We start from the raw sequence: 19,563 nt of genomic DNA, 5'->3' as shown, positions 1-19,563 counted from the left end.
AATGAAGGGCATCCTGGCAGCAATGCTGCCAAAGTTGCATAGTCTCATTAACTTTTAACTTATATCTCTGTAAATAACTTAGTTTAGCAGTATAGACAGTTTGGAACCCGAGAGTTCTGCTGTGTTAATCCCCATGTTTTGAGATAAAGGCGGGCACCTCAATGCCCTGAGTCCTTTAATTTCAGTAAATCTTTAGAATCTGAAGCAAAAATTAATCAGGGAAACAAAAAATTTCAAGCTCTACGCAGTAACTACATTCCCTGAGGCTAGGTTAGAAAAACTACAGACTCCCAGTTCTACCTCTCCAGTGGCAGGTTTTCGTAGCCATCTCTGCTCTGTAAGAGTCAAGCCACAAAAAACGAGGAGCAAGGTCTTATAAAATTATCTGGCCCAATGATGTTCTAGCTCTGGGGTTGTGATCTAGTGGATCTAAACTGGAAACTCCTCACTGAAGGTTTGGTTTTAAGGACAACACTAGTCTATCTCTCTTTTTGAGAATCAAAAAATTTCAGAAATATTCAAGTAAAAATGAAGCAAAGAAAAAAAAAATGGTAAAACACATTGTAGCTAAGGAGTCTGGAGTTAACTCTATGCCTATACCATTTTGGAAAAACTGTGAGTCCTCTCACAAGCAAAAGTTAAGCAAGAAAATTTTAAGTTTTAGGAAACATCTCTATTCCTTAGGTCATCCTTTTTGTAGAGTTAGAAAGGAGCAGTGTCTGTGAACATTTGGTGCATGTGTGCCCCAGGCCTGGGCTTGTTCCCCAAGGGCAGCCACTGCGCCGGGATCTAGGCCCCAAGAATGGTGGGCCTGCAGCTGACCAGCACCACAGAGGCAGTACTCTATTACCTTCGGGGCCGTGCAAACCACGTTGGGGAGCACTATTTGCTTAGAAAAATTGACCAGCAGAGTAAAGCTTGGCCCTCCGCGCAAATATAGAAAAATGAAACAAGATTTGAATACTAACAACAAATTTACAGACATGACATAAATTGACATGACATCATAAAGCAAAAGTAGCTGAGAGGCAAAACAAAAAGAAGCAGTCGAAACCTTGACAATAAACAGCATAGTAGGGTCTACGAATACTAACGAATGACAACATATATAGTCTAAAAGCATAATATCGTTTTCCGGTAATTTTTACCCACTAATGACATTTTTAAATAACCACTTCTTCCCAAGAACCGCTGGACATTCTTCATTGACTAAACCGAAAAACAATCCAAATGTTCAGTATTTACCCTTTTTCCTTACATTTGAAACTTATTTCCAGTGTCTCTCTGAATAAACGGTGCTATTTCTCATGTCCAATGTTGGTTTTGCCCTCGCGCTGTCTCTGCGAAGCTGGCAACTTGGTGAAATGTTCCAGTTGGCTTTTCACAGGGCCCATTCTACACAATATCCATCACTTAATCCCTGTTTTCCAGGCCCCATTTTGGGCACTATATGTCCCTGGGCGATGGGACAAATCGAACCGGAGTTTCACCTGAAAGAGGGAGTGGAATGAAAGTGGGGACAGAGATGCAAGAAAATTGAGTCAGTCGGGAATTTTCTGATCAAATTCTTTTAAAATGCTCGTTGAGTACGTGTTATGGCCGGCTGTTTGCCTCTGGAGAGGGTCACGGGTAGATTCTCTGTGTTGGAATTGCGGATGCCCTTCTAGTTTACTTTATCTCTTGGGTGACCAGAGCTGATGGCCAATGCAACTGATCAGGATTGAAAAGAAGAAAAAGGAAGGAAAGGGAAAAGAAGCCCACGGTTTCTTCCTCTAGGGACTGGCTGTACTGCGCTGAGGAGAACTTAAACTGACCACACCTTTTTTCCATGGCTGAGGCTGTAAAAGCGGCTTCTGGTTAGAAAGGCACAGGTCATAAGGGGAGGCTCTTTGATCTGAGAGAGACCTTTATGGAGATCTCCAATAAGCTGGTGAACTTAGCTCATTAGCCGTAGAAGGCTGATGCTCCTGAAGTCTGCTAACATTGGCTAACCTATAGAATAATAAGAAGTAAGAGAGAGAGATAGAAAATAAACCACTCACACACAACGTTCAAGAGAAGAGAGACAGGAGAAAAGGTGGATGAAGTCAGGCGTGCTTAACTCAACGAAGTTAAGCTGCTTAATCTTTCCTTCTCTGTTTCCCTCATTTTACTCTTTGTTCACCTTAGTCCTTCCTCTCGTTCTCCTTCCTTTTCTCCTTTGTTATCCTTCATTTTTCCTCTCATTCTCCTCCTTTTCCTTTGTTCTCCTCATTCTCTCTCGCTCTCCTTCTTTTCTCCTTTGTTGTCCTGCTCACATTTATTGTAGCCCATAGTTAGACCTTGAGAAAGGGAATACCTCATAATCAGAAGAAGTACAAGTAATCAAAAAGCAGATGAATGTCTAAAATACAACAGGTTAAATCCTTTAATCTAAACATTTCTTATCTGTCATCCTAATGTAGTTCATGGTGAGCTCAAAATGACGAGGGTTGGCAGGGCTAAGGTTAACAGGGTGTGAAACTTACAAGACTATACAACTATCAGTTTAGATGGACTAGCTATACATTATCCAGCTATCTCTTAGTTAATGTGAGCCTCAGGAACAATAATTTTGTCTGTCTTTCATTCTAAGAAACAGAGTAAATGCCGACATCTCTAGGTAACTTCATTCATAAATAGGTTCACATGGAGTTTTTAAAAATTTTGCTGATTAGGGTCAAATACCAAGATTCGTGGTGCCATCTGCGGTGGAGCTTACTGAAGCCACAATCTGCTGGTAGGCTATCCTAGTGAGCATCTGGAGTCCACAATGGTATTTATTGCAGCCATAAACTAACTTTAACTTTTAAAACTATTTGAGCCAAATCAGGAATTCCATATCAAGGATTAATTCATCGGAAACAAAAGTACATCTTCAATATGATCCTCTAGAAGTTTGCTCAATCAGAGCTGGTCGTACCAGAAGCATACCAATTCACACCAATGCCAGATGTATTGTACTTTTGGTTTTTCGAGACAGGGTTTCTATGTGAAAATCTTGGCTATCCTGGACTCGCTTTGATACTGAGCTGCAATGAATGTAGTCCTGACTGTCTGGACTCATTGGTGACCAAGCCTGGCCCTAGACTCACAGTGATCACCTGCCTCTGCCTCCCTGGGTGCTGGGATTTAAAGGCATGTGCCACCATGCCCGGCGCTAATGCCAGATTTCAGAGAGATTCAGAGTGCACAATTGACAGGGTAGTCAGAGGTTGGAAGCAGTCTTGGGGTACATCACAAACAGACCTCTCAAATATGGATCACCTCCAGAGATCTCTCATGCCTCCTGGACTTTCCCAAACATGGCCCTGACAGCATGTCAGGCGGGAAGCAGTTTTGGGGTACATCGTGGGTATAAGACCTGCAAACACCAGATTACCTCTCAGACAGCCCACATCCATGGAGCCCCCTTAACAGGCGGCTCTTGGCAAGTAAGACTTTATATAGCAAGGTCAACAGGATCTATTCTATCCCATTTCCTAACCCCAGGCAAGAATACAATCCCTGAATAGCTCACTGTAAGAATTGCTTAATCCTCTGGGTAGTTCCAGGTAAGAAACTTCCCTATTTCTCTGGGTGGATACCTGTAAGGACCTTCTTATTATTCCAAGAAAGATAATCCAAAGATATCTAGAACCAAGACCCCTTGAGCAGGGCTCATCAACAAAGATCATAGCCGCAGCCTAAGAAACAGAATGCGAACATGGCGGAAGTTAGCGTAGCTAAATTGTGGTCCCCAAATTATATGCTCAAAAAGAAGAAGGAAACAGTCTTCTGCTCTACCTAGGGAGTTAAGTATCCCAGTGCTACATAGTGAGACCTTTTCTCTTCCACAAGAAGAGTGTAGTTAACTGTATCTGGGAGAATATAGGTTAGACTGTGCATAAGTGACAGTGTGTTTTCGCACATAGACCTAATACGGAATTAAGGATTCAAAGTGAATTTGCAAGAATCAGCAATTTTCTGATGAAGCATAGACAGTCCAATCATCAGCTTCAGTGTAATGCAAATAAATGGAATTAAAAAATCATCAATTAACTTTACAAAAACTGTTTTACTCAGCATCTCCCAGTAGTATTAGGCTGCGGAAAGTCTGTCTTATTCCAGGAAACAATTCAAATTTTCGCTTCCGGCACATCAGCTCAACACTTGCCATAACAACACCAGTCTGTATTTTCACCTATATTACATTGAAGTTTGTCATATTGCAGTCTTAATTTATTGGAGGGTATGTTTGTTATGATGAGGTTTGAGTAGATAGCTCACCTGTTTCGAGTAGGTGCTTTACCATATCTTGTTAAACTGCTGGGATTAAGCATGACCTTGACAAAATGAGGAAAATGATTTATTGTCTCATGAATTAAATCAAGGAAGATAGGGAAAGAATTTTGGAGACTGAAAACTAAAGCATAGACCTGAAATTCATTCCTACGGGCTTGCTCTGTTGGATTCCTCATACATACTTGCCTAGGATGGTATTTGCATAGCAAACGGGGAATGCCTACAATGCATACCAATAATAAAATGCTTCACAGATATGAAAAGAGGCTTGTCTGTTACAGAGAATTCTTCAATTAAGGTTTCCCTAATTCTGGCCTTTCACTGTACTTTGTGTCAGAATAATGAAAATTACATAGGAACCAGGTTACAATTTCTGTCCTGTTTGCACAAAGTAAACTAAAATTTCTCATTTTCTTGGATTGCTAAGATGTGGAATGATCTCAACTTTCATCCATTTGCTTAAATTGATTCAATTGTGTGGCATTATACAAATGCTAAGTGAAAATGGGGTCCTCAGTTTCTGTGTATAAAATAATCTTTTTGAATATTAACATGTGCGAATACAATATAGTTATGCAGAAGTAGATAAAACTCCTAATATTAAAATGTATATTCCGTTCTTAGATGCTACCCCTCTGTATGCAGTCCGGATTGGTCCTGGATTCAGAGAACTCAGGCAGGAGGGAGTCAGCTTGCTGTTTATTTGTATCCACTGCCAAAAATGAAATTTCTAATGGAACAAGTAAGTGTTTGCTGCTGTGGTAAAGCGTTCACAATGGAATCCACCCACAAAAAAAAAAAAAAAAAAAAAAAAAAAAAAAAAAAAAAAAAAGATGCTGAAGGAGTCTAAAAAGCAACCGCAAAAAGTAAAATATACAATTTCCTCCTTAGTCTTTATAGGAGTACAAACATTAACAAACACCTTATCCTAGACCTACATTTTTGATTCACTCGAAATTTATATCATAATATGACATTTTCTCAAAGAAATAATTTCATAAGCAAACTGCAATATGAGCATTCTACAGAGCACCTTTCCTTATGATTAATCTCTATAACTAAATGTATGAAACATTCAAGTCATTAGTCTTTCAAATATGCACTACATTTTTTGAATTATGTATGTATCCCACATAGTTCTACGTACACCATGTATGTCTCAGCACATGGCAGAACAGATAGGGCAAAAGATTGCCTGGACTGGGGAATGGAGTGGGGAAACCATAATCTGACCTAGGAAATTAGCATAGAGGGTAAAAAAATGTACCTAAAATTTATCGAACTGATACATAAGAGACAGAAATCAAATAATATCTAGAAGCACTTTTCAATGTATGCGGCATTTTGTTTCTAGTAAGGTAAGGGTAAGTGTTGGCACAATAATCTACAAAATTAAGGGTCTTATAAAAATATTTTTACTACAGCACCAATTGATATTTCATGAATAATAAATTAGATGCTTGTATTGAAAAATAATAGTCACAATATTGAAAGTTTTATATGCCCACTACAAGATCCCCCTTTATCAATGATTCTTGCTTCCTCACAGCCTGAGAGTAATTATACAGAAAATACTGTTGTGAACCATTTCAGTACATACATGTGTGTTCGTGTGCTTGAATGTATGTTTCTCACTATACATTTGTATACACACATGCACACACAAACACACACAAATATATATAAATATATACACATGTGTATGCACATGCATGCGTGTGTGTGTGTGTATGTATGTGTTTCTGGCCAACTGACTCTGTGTGTCTGTCTGTAGAAGTTAGCATAAATTTGCCTGTATGTCAGTGTGTCTCTGTTTGTTTTTCTCTTTGTGTATTTTCTGAAAGTATATGTCAGTGCATGTTTCTGCGTGTTCCTCACTCTATGTTTTCTGTGTTTCTGTGTTTGTGATTGCACATATGTATATCTGTGTTGCTGTGTGTGTGTGTCTGTCTGTCTGTCTGTTTGTCTTTCTTTCTTTGGATGGTGTGAGCACAAATCTGTCTGTGTGTCCATTAATGTCGATCAGGTCTTTTGTGTTTATATGTCTGTGCATGCATGTGTGTGTTCATCTATGTGTTTTGTGCATTTCTGTACTTGTATGTCTATTTGTGTCCATATGCTCATATCTCCATTCTGGCATTATGTTGATGTGTGTGTAAGTAAATGTGTGTTGACATATTGTGTGTGCATCTATGTAGGATGGGGGTCTCTGTATGCACATATTTGTGTGTTGTACATCTTTGTTTGATGCATACACGTATGTCTAAGCTTTTGGTTCTTAGGTTCCTTTAAGATAATTAAATTCAGCAAATATTATGATAAGTTAATATATCATTTCACTTTCATCGAGATTTCACTCCAGATATCTTTTAAATACTGCCTTTCATATGAAATCAGAATATGTTTTCTCACATCAAGCAAGGGTATATTGATTGTAGAATTCTTCCTGTCTTTCAGATGCACTCCTTTCTGAGAAAGAGGCACTTCAGTAATCCTGTTGGTGACAAGTTAATGTGAACCAGAAAGAGTGTGACATCTTTCACATTAGGAATTACTCACATGGTGTTGAACTTAAAGTGAAGATAGGAAAGTTTAGCCCCTAATTTTCCACATGGACAACAGCTCCATTTATCTGAAGACATGCTAGAGTGGGCCTCAGGAAGTAGACAGGTAATATTGACATAACTGTACTGATATGAATTTATGCCATTTTGTAACTTAGTGAAATTGAATGAACTGTGACATAAGGAACCTATATCTAGCCTCCTATATGTTTCTTCTTTTCACTATTTTGATGTAACATTTTTACCAATTCGTTAAGAAATCTAAACGTGCATTGTATACAGTATATTTTATTTTATTAGAACCTGTGTTGTTTTTAATATGAATATAAAATCATGTTTGAAGATTCATAGATATTATTTATATAAAATAAGCAATAATCTTGAGGTACCATTCTTATTAATCTATAGGGATATTCTCACTTATGAAGAACCTTTGAAGGAAATGATGAAGAGCCTAAAAAATTGAACAGAATTTGAACAGCAATATACCTTGTCTCCACTCTTCTTCAAAATAGTCATTAGAATCTTACCAGTGCCAAAATAAATGTGAAAATATATTCCAGCCTGTGGGATGAATCGAACCAGGGTTCACCTGAAAAAGGGAGTGGGGATTGAAAGTTGAGAAAGAGATGCAAGGAAGTTGAATCAAGTCAGAAATTTCAGATCAAGACTCTCTTTAATGCACATAAGTAAGACTGTAAATATCGAGGTCAACAGGATCTATTTTGATCCCACTTTCCCTAGCCACCAGGCAAGAAAACATTTGCCTGTAAGAACTTACCTAATCCTCTGGGTAGTTCCATGCAAAGATTTCCCTATTTCTCTGGGTAGCTTCCTGTAAGGACTTCCCTATTTCTTTCAAAGGTAGATAAGCCAAAGTTAGCCTAGAACACACGGCTTCCTTCAGCAAGGATCAACAACTCAAAGGTCACAGCATGCAGCTTAAACATGGGATTTCTAACATTGTTGAATTTAATATAATTCCCCACATCTGCCTCTTCTAAAATAAAATTATGAAGAGTCTATCTTAGTTGAGTACTTTTATTTACCCATTATTTGCACATGAATTTCATCATTCATGCCATGGCTTAGGTTAGATAAGGCTCTTACCCACCTCTGGCTTGCCTTCATTTCAACATATGAAGAAGGCCAGTGTCTATGAGCTCTGTCATGTACTTGTGCTTTTATTGGCTGAAATTGCTGGGACATGAGCTGTGTTAAGCAAGGAAGGAAGGAACAGACTATAATTTCCATCTCTGCCATCCCAACCAAGGATAGTCCATGCAGTAGAATACTGTTAATTCTAAAGAGATTATATTGAATTTGAATCTATCTACATCCTACTCACAAGGAGTCTAGGGAACCCTAGCATGACATTGTAACTTGCTAAGTCTTCTCAAATTGCTAACCTCTTAGTTAAGGCAAAAATAATATTAGTAATATGAGCTTCTGGAAGAAGAATGTTCTAGAGGAGACTCTGCAAAGCATCATCTCCAAAGTTCAGTCAAGTCTGTAAGAAGGATGCCTCACATGTACTGGAACATTTGCATTCCTCTTTCTTCATCATACACAGGGAAATCAAGTAGTGAGTGTTTTTGACATAAGCAGGTCGAAGAACAGAAGGATTAGGCATGAGTGTCCAATGAAGCTTCAGCTCCAATCACAGGATCATCAGCAGACTCATCTATTGCAGCATCCACTTGACACACAAGCTTCTCAGATAGACAGGGTGCAGCATCATATTCCTGTGAGAAAACACAAACAAAGCATCAACCCCTATATTAACACAGGGTTATGTCCATTCCACTGTCCATTTAAAAAATCCTTCCATGTCACTCTAGTGAAGGATGACTGAGTATTGATGTGCCAGACTCAACCAGCTGCACAGTTTCCTTTGGCATCACACAGTAAAAAATAAATAAATAAAATAAAACAAAGAGAAGCATTTTTAGGTGATTAGGGGTAAAGTTCCTCTTTACTTTTAGTAAATAGGTTCTTATGGTAGAATGAGATTGTTCCACCATAACTTGTCCTTGATGATTATAAGGAATACCTGTAGCATGCTTAATGGATAAAGAATCACAATATTTTTGAAAAGCTTTGCTAGCATACCCTGAGTCATTATCTGTCTTGATAGCCTTAGGCACGCCAATTTGAGAAAAGGGAGACAGACAATGAGAAATTATATTTTTCTGGCTTCTCTGGATTGGAGAGAAGCAATTAAATATCCAGAATATGTATCAATAGACACGTGAACATATTTTAAGTTTCCAAATTCAGGTATATGCCAAAGTTGGCTAGGGATCTGTCCTTTAGCATTAACTCCCGGATGTGGTACAGGAAGAAACTGGGGACAGGTTGCACCATGGCTTCCCAATGGCTCAAGCTTGCTTTTTAGTAATCCTATATTGAGGTCTTAGAGTTTGGCTATTGATAAGCTGTAAATCTTGAGCTTTTTGAGCCTTTCCTACATTTGTTAGTCATACCCAAATTTTGGGGGTCCGCATCTGCTAATGCATTATCTGCAGCTAAAGGTTCAGGTATATCAGTGTGAGCTTTTAAATGTCACATTAAAAAGGATGTTTTACTCTTTTGAATAAATATCTGGATTAGAGAAAATAATCCACTTGCCTGTGATTAAGGTTGGATTTTTCCTCCTGTTTCTAGGTGAGGAACTGCTTCTGCTACATAGACACTGTCTGAATATAAATTAAATGAACACAAGGAATACTGTTCAGCAACTTGAGCAGACTTAGCAGTAGTAGGAATAACATATGTCTGTCCTTCTACTGTGTAACCAACTTTTCCATTAGAAGACCCATCAGTAAAAATCAGCCAACCATCTATCACAGGCTGAAATTGAGTTATCTTAGGAAAAATAACTGGATGGTTATTTAAAAAGTTAAGAAGCCTATTAGAGGAAAAAATGGTTATCTAAATATCCACAAAATTGTGCACAAACTAACTGCCAATTATCTGTGTTAGCAAACACCCAATTTTGTTGTTTCTTAGAATATGGCTGAATAATAAAATCAGGTTCTTTGTCAAAATACTTTCCTCCTCGAAATCAACCTATATCAATCAACTTTGCAACAGCCAAACAAGATGGTACTATTACCTTATTAAGAGATGAGAAATGTTCCCACATAATAAGAGTATCTTGCCAGAACACCATGGTGAGTGTGGTATGAATGGCCAATGTAATACACTCTAGAGGCTTGTCATAATCTATATAATTTATAAACTGATGGGAGATAGCCACTTCCACTAACGCCAAGGCTTTCCTAGCTTTAGCTGTAAGCTCCTGGGCTGACTTTGAAGAGGAATCACCTTGTAAGATTTTGAATAAGGGCTGCAAATCTCCAGGTGTTAATTTTAAATAAAGTCTAAACTAATTTATATCACCAAACATATTTTGAAAATAATTTAAAGTCTTTAAATGATCCACTCTCAATATGATTATTTGGTGTTTTATCTGAGAAGGAAAAAGCTAAAATCCCAAATACCAGTATGGAACCCCCCTTGAACTTTTTCAGGAGCTATTTTCAGACCAACCTGAGAGAACTGGGTCTCCTAAAAAGCATAACATAAAAGCACTTGTTGTCCATCCTTTCCAGAAATAAGTATATCATCCATGTAATGACTGATCTATAAATCAGTATATTTTTCTCTAACCTTTTGTAAATCTATAGCTACAAATTTCTGACACAGGGTGGGGCTGTTATCCATTCTCTGAGGCAAAACCTGCCAAAGATAGCTCTCCATTGGCTCTTTAAAATTCACAGAAGGCACACTGAAAGCAATCTTTTGGTTGCAAGGGTATAGTGAAAAAACAATTTTTAAGGTCTATGACAATTTTGGAAACAGCCACATGAGAGGGCAGTCCTGCCTACAATGCTGCCATAAGTTGCATAGTCTCATTAACTTTTAACTTTCATCTCTATAAGTTACTTAGTTTATCAGTATAGGCCAGGTTGGAACCCAAGAGTTCGGCCTGTGTTAATACCCAAGTTTTGGTATTAAAGGAAGGCACCTCAGTGCCCTGTATTCCCTTTAATTTCAGTAAAATCTTTAGAAATTTGAAGCAAAAATTAATCAGGGAAACAAGAAAATTTCAATCTCTCGGAAGTTAACTACATTCTCTAGGCTAGTTTAGAAAACTATCAGACTCCTAGTCCCACCTCTCCAAATGGCTACATGTTTCTGTAGCCATCACTGCTCTGTAAGAGTCAAGCCTACAGATAACTAGGAACAATGTCTTAAAAAATTATCTGGCACAAGGACGTTCTAGATCTGGGGTTGTTTAGCTAGTTTGATCTAAACTGAAAACTCCCAGCTATTAATGTTTGGTTTTAAGGACAGCAGTAGTCTTTCTCTCTATTTTGAGAATCTAAGAACTTTTAGAAATATTTCAAGTAAAAATTAAGAAAAGAAACAAGAAAATTTTAAACACCTTGTAGCTAAGGAGTTTGGAGTTACCTCCATTCCTTAGACCATTTTGGAAAACTATCAGTCTCTTAAAGGCAAAAGTTAAATAAGAAAATTTTAAGTTTTATACAACATACACTATTCCTTAGACCATACTTCTCCAACCAGCCCTGTTTTGCAAGAGTTGAGAAAGGAGCAGTGCCTGTGAAACATTTTGGTGCATGTATGCCCCAGTCCTGGGCTTGTTCCCCAAGGGAAGCCACTTCGCCAGGGTCTAGGCCCCAAGAAGGGTGGGCCTGCTGCTGGCCAGCACCACAGAGGCAGTACTCTTATTACCTCATGGGCTGTGCAAACCACGTTGGGGAGCACTATTTGTTTAGAAAATTGACCAGCAAGTAAATCTTGGCCCTCTTTCAAAATATAGAAAAATGAAACAATATTTAAACACTTAAACAAATTTACAGACATAGACATAAAATTTGACATGACAATCATAAAGCAAACAGTAGACTGATAGGCATGACAAAAAGAAGCAGTTTTGAAACCATGACAATAAACAGCAAATGTAGGGTCTACACTATCTTTAACTAATGACAAGATATATATGTCTAAAAGAATAATATTGTTTTCCTGTAATTTTTTCCAACTCTATCTCACATTTTTAAATTAACCAGTTCTTCCTCAGGAAACCATGGAAATACTTCATTGACTAAACCTAAAAACTAATCCAAATGTTCAGTATTTACCCCTTTTCCTTCCATTTGAAATTTATTTTCCAATGTCTCTCTGAATAAATCTTTGCTATTTCTCTGTCCCATGTTTGTGTTGCTCATCTCGCCGTTTCTCTGCGAAGCCGGCGACTTTGGTAAAATGTTCCAGTTGGCTTTCCACAGGGCCCCTTCAAAACAATGTCCATCATATAACCCCTGTTTTCCAGGTCCCACTTTGTGCACCGTATGTCCTGGACTGTGGGACAAATCTAACCAGGTTTTACCTGAAAGGGGGAGTGGGGATTGAAAGTGGGGACAGAGATGTAAGAAAATTGAGACAAGTCTGGAAATTTCTGATCAAGAGTCTCTTTAATGCTCGTTGAGTAAGTGTTAATGGCCAGCTGGTGCTCTGGAGAGGGTCCAGGGTAGATTCTCTGGTGTTGGATTGTGGAAGCCCTTCTAGTTTACTTTATCTCTTGGGTGACCAGAGCTGATGGCTCATGCAACTGATCAGGATTGAAAGAAGAAAAAGGAAGGAAAGGGAAAAGAGCCCACGGTTTCTTCTCTAGGGACTGGCTGTACTGCGGCTGAGGAGAACTTAAACTGACCACCTTTTTTCCTATGGCTGAGGCTGTAAAAGCGGCTTATTGTTAGAAACTGCACAGGGTCGTAAAAGGAGGCTCTTTGATCTGTAGATAGACCTCTTTATGGAGATCTCCAATAAGCTGGTGTAAACTTAGGCTTATTAGCCGTAGAAGGCTGATGCTCCTGAGTCTGCTAACTTATTTGCTAACCTATAGATAAATAAGAAGTAAGAGAGAGAGATAGAAAATAAACCACTCACACACATACGTTCAAGAGAAGAGGACCAGGAGAAAAGGTGGATGAAGTCAGGCGTCTTAACTTCAACTGAAGTTAAGCTGCTTAATATTTCCTTCTCTGTTCTCCCTCATTTTCTCCTTTGTTCCCCTTCATTTCTCTCTCGTTCTCCTTCCTTTTCTCCTTTGTTCTCCTTCATTTTTCTCTCATTCTCCTTCCTTTTCTCCTTTGTTCTCCTTCATTTCTCTCTCGCTCTTCTTTCTTTTCTCCTTTGTTGTCCTGCTCACATTTATTGTAGCCCATATTTATACCTCTGAGAAAAGGGAATTACCTCATAATCAGAAGAGTACAAGTAATCACAAAAGCAGATGAATTCTAAAATACAACAGGTTAAATGCTTTAAATCTAAACATTTCTTATCTATCTATCCATTATGTAAGTTCATGGTGAGTTCAAAATGACGAGGGTTGGCAGGGTCTAAGGTTAACAGGGTGTGAAACTTACAAGACTATACAACCTATCAGTTAGGATGGACCTGACTATACATTATCCAGCTATCTCTTAGTTCATTGTGAGCTCAGGACAATAATTTTGTCTGTCTTTCATTCTAAGAAACAGAGTAAATTCAGACATCTCTAGGTAACTTCATTCTACATAGGTTCACATGGAGTTTAAAAAATTTGGCTATATTTATGGTCAAATACCAAGATTCGTGGTGCCATCTGCGGTGGAGGCTTATCTGAAGCCACAAATCTGCTGGTAGGCTATCCTAGTGAGGCATCTGGAGGTCCACAAAGGTATTTATTGCAGCCATAAACTAACTTTAACTTTTAAAACTATTTGAGCCAAATCAGGAATTTCATAATCAGAGATTAATTCATTTGGATAACAAAAAGTACATCTTCAATATGATCCTCTAGGAAGTTTACTCAATCAGAGCTGGTCAGTACCCAGAAGCTAACAATTCACACCAATGCCAGATGTATTTACTTTTGGTTTTTCGAGACAGGGTTTCTATGTGTAATCTTGGCTATCCTGGACTCGCTTTGTAGACCGAGCTGGCCATGAATGTAGTCCTGACTGTCCTGGACTCACTTTGTAGACCAAGCTGGCCCTAGACTCACAGTGATTCACCTGCCTCTGCCTCCCTGGGTGCTGGGATTAAAGGCATGTGCCACCATGCCCGGCTCTAATGCCAGATTTCAGAGAGATTCAGTAGTGCACAATTGACAGGGTAGTCAGAGGTTGGAAGCAGTTCTGGGGTACATCACAATACAGACCTTGCAAATATTGGATCACCTCCAGAGATCTCTCATGCCTCCTGGACTTTCTCAAATCAATGGCTCCTGACAGCATGTCAGAGGCTGGAAGCAGTTTTGGGGTACATCGTGGTATAAGACCTTGCAAACACCAGATCACCTCCTAGACAGCCCACATGCCTAGTGAGCCCCCTTAACAGGGTGGCTCTTGGCAAGTAAGTCTTTATATACCAAGGTGAACAGGATTTATTCTAATCCCACTTTCCCTAACTCCAGGTAAGAATACAATCACCTGAATCGCTCACTGTAAGAACTTGCTTAATCCTCTGGGTAACTCCATGTAAGAACTTCCCTATTTCTCTGGGTGGATCCATGTAAGGACCACCTTATTTCTTCCAAAGTTAGATAATCCAAAGATAGCCTAGAAATCAAGACCTCCTCTAGCAAGGGTCAACAACTAAAGGTAACAGCCCGCAGCCTAAGTACAGAATTTCTAACATGGCTGAATTTAGCGAGGCTAAATTGTGGTCCCCACAAAAATATATGCAAAAAGAAAGAAGGAAACATTCCCTGTTCTACATAGGGAGTTGAGGTATCCCAGTCCTACATAGTGAGACCCTTTTCTCTTCCACAGGAAGAGTTTTAGTTAACTGTGTCTAAGAAGAACATGAGATTAGACTGTGCATGAGTGACAGTGTGGTTTTCACATAAATCTTAATACTGAACTAAGGATTCAAAATGAATTTGCAAAAATAAGCAAATGTCTGATGAAGCGTATACAGTACCATCATCAGGTTCAGTGTAATACAAATAAATTTGGAATTAAGAAGTCCTTCAATTAAATTTACACAAACTAAGTTTTACTCAGCCTCTCCCAGTACTCACAGGCTCTGTAAAGTCTTCTCATTTCAGGAAACAGTTCAAATTTTAGCTTCCTACACATCAGCTCAGCACTTTGCTATTAGCAATACACCAGGTCTGTATTTTCACCCATTTTCACCTATATTTACATTGAGTTTGTCATATTTTCAGTCTTAATTTATTGGAGGATATGTTTCTTACCTGAGGTTTGAGTAGTTGTCTCACCTGTTTCGGATTAGCTTTATTCATAACTTGTTTAACCATTGCTGTAATTAAGCATTGCTCTTGGTCAAAATGAGGAAAAACTATTGATTTGGCTCATGTATTACAGTCAAGCAAAGATAGGAAAGGAAGTTGGAGACTGAAACTAAAGCATAGACCCTTGAATGAGCATTGCTTACCGGCTTGCTCTGTTTGATTTCTCATACATACTTGCTTAGGGATGGTATTTGCAATAGCACACTGCTCATGCCTACAATGCATACCAATTAATGAAATGCTTCACAGATATGAAAAGAGACTCGTCTCTTAGAGAGAATTCCTCAATTAGGGTTCCCCTAATCCTGTCTTTTTACTGTACTTTGTGTCAGAATGATAAAAATTAACTTGAAAACCAGGGTACAATTTCTGTCCTCTTTGCACAAAGTAAACTAAAAGTTCTCTTTTTTTGGATTGCTAAGATTTGGTAATAATCTCAACTTTTCATCCATTTGCTTAAATAGATTCATATGTTTGGCATTATACAAAGTACTAAGTGAAATGTGGTCCCTCAGTTACTTAGTATAAAATAAACTTATTGATATATTCACATGCTAATATAATATAGTTATGGCAGAAGTAGATAAAACTCCTGATATTAGCATGTATATTACTTTCTCAGATGCTACCCTCTGTATGCAGTGCTGATTGTGGTCCTGGATTAAGACAACTCAGGCAGGAGGGAATGTCAGCCTGCTGTTTTATTTGTATATCCTGTGCAGAAAATGAAATTTCTAATGGAACCAGTGAGGGTTTGCTGCTGTGGTAAAGCCTTCATAATGGTAATCCACTCCACAAAAAAAAAAAAAAAAAAAAAAAAAAAAAAAAAAAAAGAATGCTGAGGGAGTCTAAAAAGCAACTGCAAAAATAAAATATACAATTTTCTCTATTAGTCTTTATAGGAGCACAAACATTAACAACACCTTATGCCTAGACCTACATTTTGATTCATTCAAATTTTATGTCATATGACATTTTCTCAAAGAAACAATTTTCATAATCAAACTGCAGTGTGAGCAATTCTACACAAGATCTTTCCTTGTGATTAATCTCTATAACTACATGTAGGAAACATTCCAGTCATTAATCTTCCAAATATGCATATATTCTTTTTGAACATATGTATATCTCCCTACACATGTCTATGCACACCATGTATGTTCATAGCAGTGTGCAGAACAGATAGGCCAAAAGATTGCGTGGACGGGGTAATGGAGTAGGGAAACCAAATCTGTATCCTTAGGAAAATTAGTGTAGAGGTAAAAAAAAACTACTTATAAAATTATCAGAAACTGATATGTAAGAGACAGAATTCATATAATATCTAGAAGCCCATTTTCAAGTGTCTGATGTCATTTGTTTCTAGTAAAGTAGGGGTAAGTGTTGACATATAATCTATAAAATATAAGGGGTCTTATAAAAATATTTTATATACAGCACCCAATTGATAGTTTCATGAAATAATAAAATAGAGTGCTTTTGTATTGAAAACAATTGGTCACAACTATTAAAGTTTTATTGCCACCTATAGAGCCCCTTTAGTCAAGTGAATATATGTTTATGCTTGGCTAAATACAAATGGACAATGAATAGTTTTTCTCACACGTTGCCTTCATACTCTGCAATGAAATGGAAATTTTAAAAACATACTTCTGGACAGTGAGATGGTTCAATATTTGAATCTTTTGCCACTAAGAACGATGACTGTGCTTCATCCCCAGGAATCTTATAGCAAAAGGAGTCAAACGATTCCTGGAAAATGGATTCTGACATTTATGCATTCCAATATACCCCAAAAGTATTAAACAGACTGTAATAAAATTGTTTTAAACATAAAAATAACAAGAATTAGGGCTAGTTACATCAATAACTACAAAAACTATTTATTATTTCTTTATTAATGTTATGTGTGAGTTGGGAGGGTATATGTTCTCAAGAGCAGATGCCTCTCAAGAGAGCAACTAATAACACTATAGTTATAGTTGCAGGTAGTTGTTAAACACCTCACATGGGTTCTGGGAAGTGAACACAGGTTTACTGAAAGAGCAGAACAGTCTCTTCATTGTTAAGTCAACTTTCTACCTGTTCAAGCAAATTAACAAATTACAGTTGTCCAGAAGTCTATTGTTTTACATAAAAAAATTTTTAAAACTAGAAGCATACCATAAGTCTCTGAAATTATCAAGTGAATCGACACAATTGCTATCAAGTTTCCTGAGCATGCCATTTGGGAAAAGCATGTTGTGAATGCGGTATGTTGCTCTACACACACAAAAAAAATCTGGGCTAAAACTCTTGATTATTGGTACTTATTTCATTTTATTCATGCTGTTTATCAATACATATTTTATCACAGAGTGTACTCAGAGTCTGTGTGTCATACAGATTGGAATTAGGGAAGTAGGAATGTGCAGGATGTTTCCCATGAAGATGGGGTCAAGATAAAGGGCTTTGTAGTGCTCAGTTTGTAGAGGTATCTAACTTCAGTAGACACCTAGTGCTTTTCATGAACTAGATTGAGGAGTTCTTCTTTATACTGCCAGATGACAACATAAATAAAGACATATTAATTATTTTTATAATTTTCAATCATTAATATTAATTTATATAAATTTTACTTCTCACAGTCACATTCCTACTTCCCCCATATAAATCAAATCATTTCCAAGTTTATGAGCTCACCTGCTTCTTTCATATGGAAACACCAAGATAAAAACACACAAACACACACACACACACACACACAAACACAAACACACACACACCTAACCCTGATAATTTCTTTTACTATTCCTTTCATATCAATATGTTCAGGTTGGTCAATTGGAACAAGAAAAGCTACCACAGGTTTTGTCCAAGTAGAAGACATTCTCCATCTCTCTTTAAGACAGCATTAATTAAACTGTCAATGAACTTATGAGGCAATGAATGAATGGTGTCAGTGGTTTTAAAACACAGCCATTCTGTGGTTAATTTTTTTTTCAGAATTTATAAGAGTAAGTCGTCTCATGATAGCATTCCAAATAATGTAAGAAATCTGTGCTTTATGAAAATATGGGAAATGTTCTCATCAACACAGTTAAATAGAAAATTGATGGTTCAGTTTTGTTCTCAGAGAAGATAAGAATTAATAAATATAAGCTTTGCTGTACAGCAATGTCCTTCAATTATATTAACAGGAATAAAATGTATGTATTGTAAATCATCTTCAACAGACTTATTGAAATATCTTGTCCATAAACTGCTGAAGCAGCAATAACAAGTCTTTCCTTTTTCATTCAGACATGGACCTGTGTGTGAAGTGTCCAGAGGACCAGTATGCTAACATAGAGCAGAATCACTGCATTCCAAAAGCTGTGGTCTTTCTGGGCTTTGAAGACCCCTTGGGGATGGCTCTGGCCATACTGGCCTTGTGCTTCTCTGCCTTCACAGCTCTGATTCTTGGGATATTTTTGAAGCACAATGACACTGCCATTGTGAAGGCCAATAACCGCTCAATGAGCTACATCTTACGTCACTCATGTGCTGTTTCCTCTGCTCCTTCCTCTTCATTGGCCATCCAAACTCAGTCTCCTGCATCCTGCAGCAAATCACATTTGGAATTGTATTCACTGTGGCTATTTCTACTGTGTTGGCCAAAACAATCACAGTGGTTCTGGCTTTCAAAATCACAACTCCTGCAAGAAGGATGAGGTACATTCTGGTTTCAGGAACACTTAACTACATCATTCCTCTCTGTACACTTATCCAAATTATTCTCTGTTCAGTTTGGCTAGTAGCTTCTCCTCCTTTTGTTGATATTGATGCAGACTCTGAGCATGGCCACATTATCATTGTCTGCCACAAGGGTTCTGTTATAGCATTTTACTGTGTCCTAGAATACTTAGGCTTCCTGGCCCTAGGAAGCTTCACCATGGCTTTCTTGGCTAGGAACCTGCCTGACGCATTCAATGAATCTAAGTTCTTGACATTCAGCATGCTGGTGTTTTGCAGTGTTTGGATCACTTTCCTCCCTGTCTACCATAGCACCAAGGGCAAGGTCATGGTGGCTGGGGAAAATTTTTCCATCTTGTCTTCCAGTGCAGGGATGTTGGGGTGCATCTTTGTTCCCAAGTACTACATAATTGTATTCAAGCCACACACAAATTCTCTTCCAAAGATCAGGGAGAAATCATATTCCTAAAGGGATAGCTCACAAATCCATTTTTGAAATTAATTAATTGATTCACTTTACAACCTTGTTGTAGACCCAATATCTTTTCTCCTTCCAGTCCCACCCTTCCTCCCTCTCTCCCATCAACTCTTTCCTATTTCTCAGATAAGTGAAGATCCCCTTCTCATCCACCCAGCTCACCAAATTGC

At 38.0% G+C, this 19,563-nt stretch overlaps 1 pseudogene; it reads left to right on the top strand.

Moving 5' to 3' along the window:
• The first annotated feature begins 3,724 nt into the window (after positions 1-3,724).
• LOC127186596 (vomeronasal type-2 receptor 116-like) lies at positions 3,725-19,384 on the top strand (annotated as a pseudogene).
• Positions 19,385-19,563: the final 179 nt, after the last annotated feature.

This window comes from Acomys russatus, unplaced genomic scaffold, assembly GCF_903995435.1.
Source record: "Acomys russatus unplaced genomic scaffold, mAcoRus1.1, whole genome shotgun sequence".
NCBI lineage: Eukaryota > Metazoa > Chordata > Mammalia > Rodentia > Muridae > Acomys > Acomys russatus.
The sequence above is the reverse complement of the archived record's forward strand: the minus strand, read 5'-3'. Positions and strand labels throughout refer to the sequence as shown.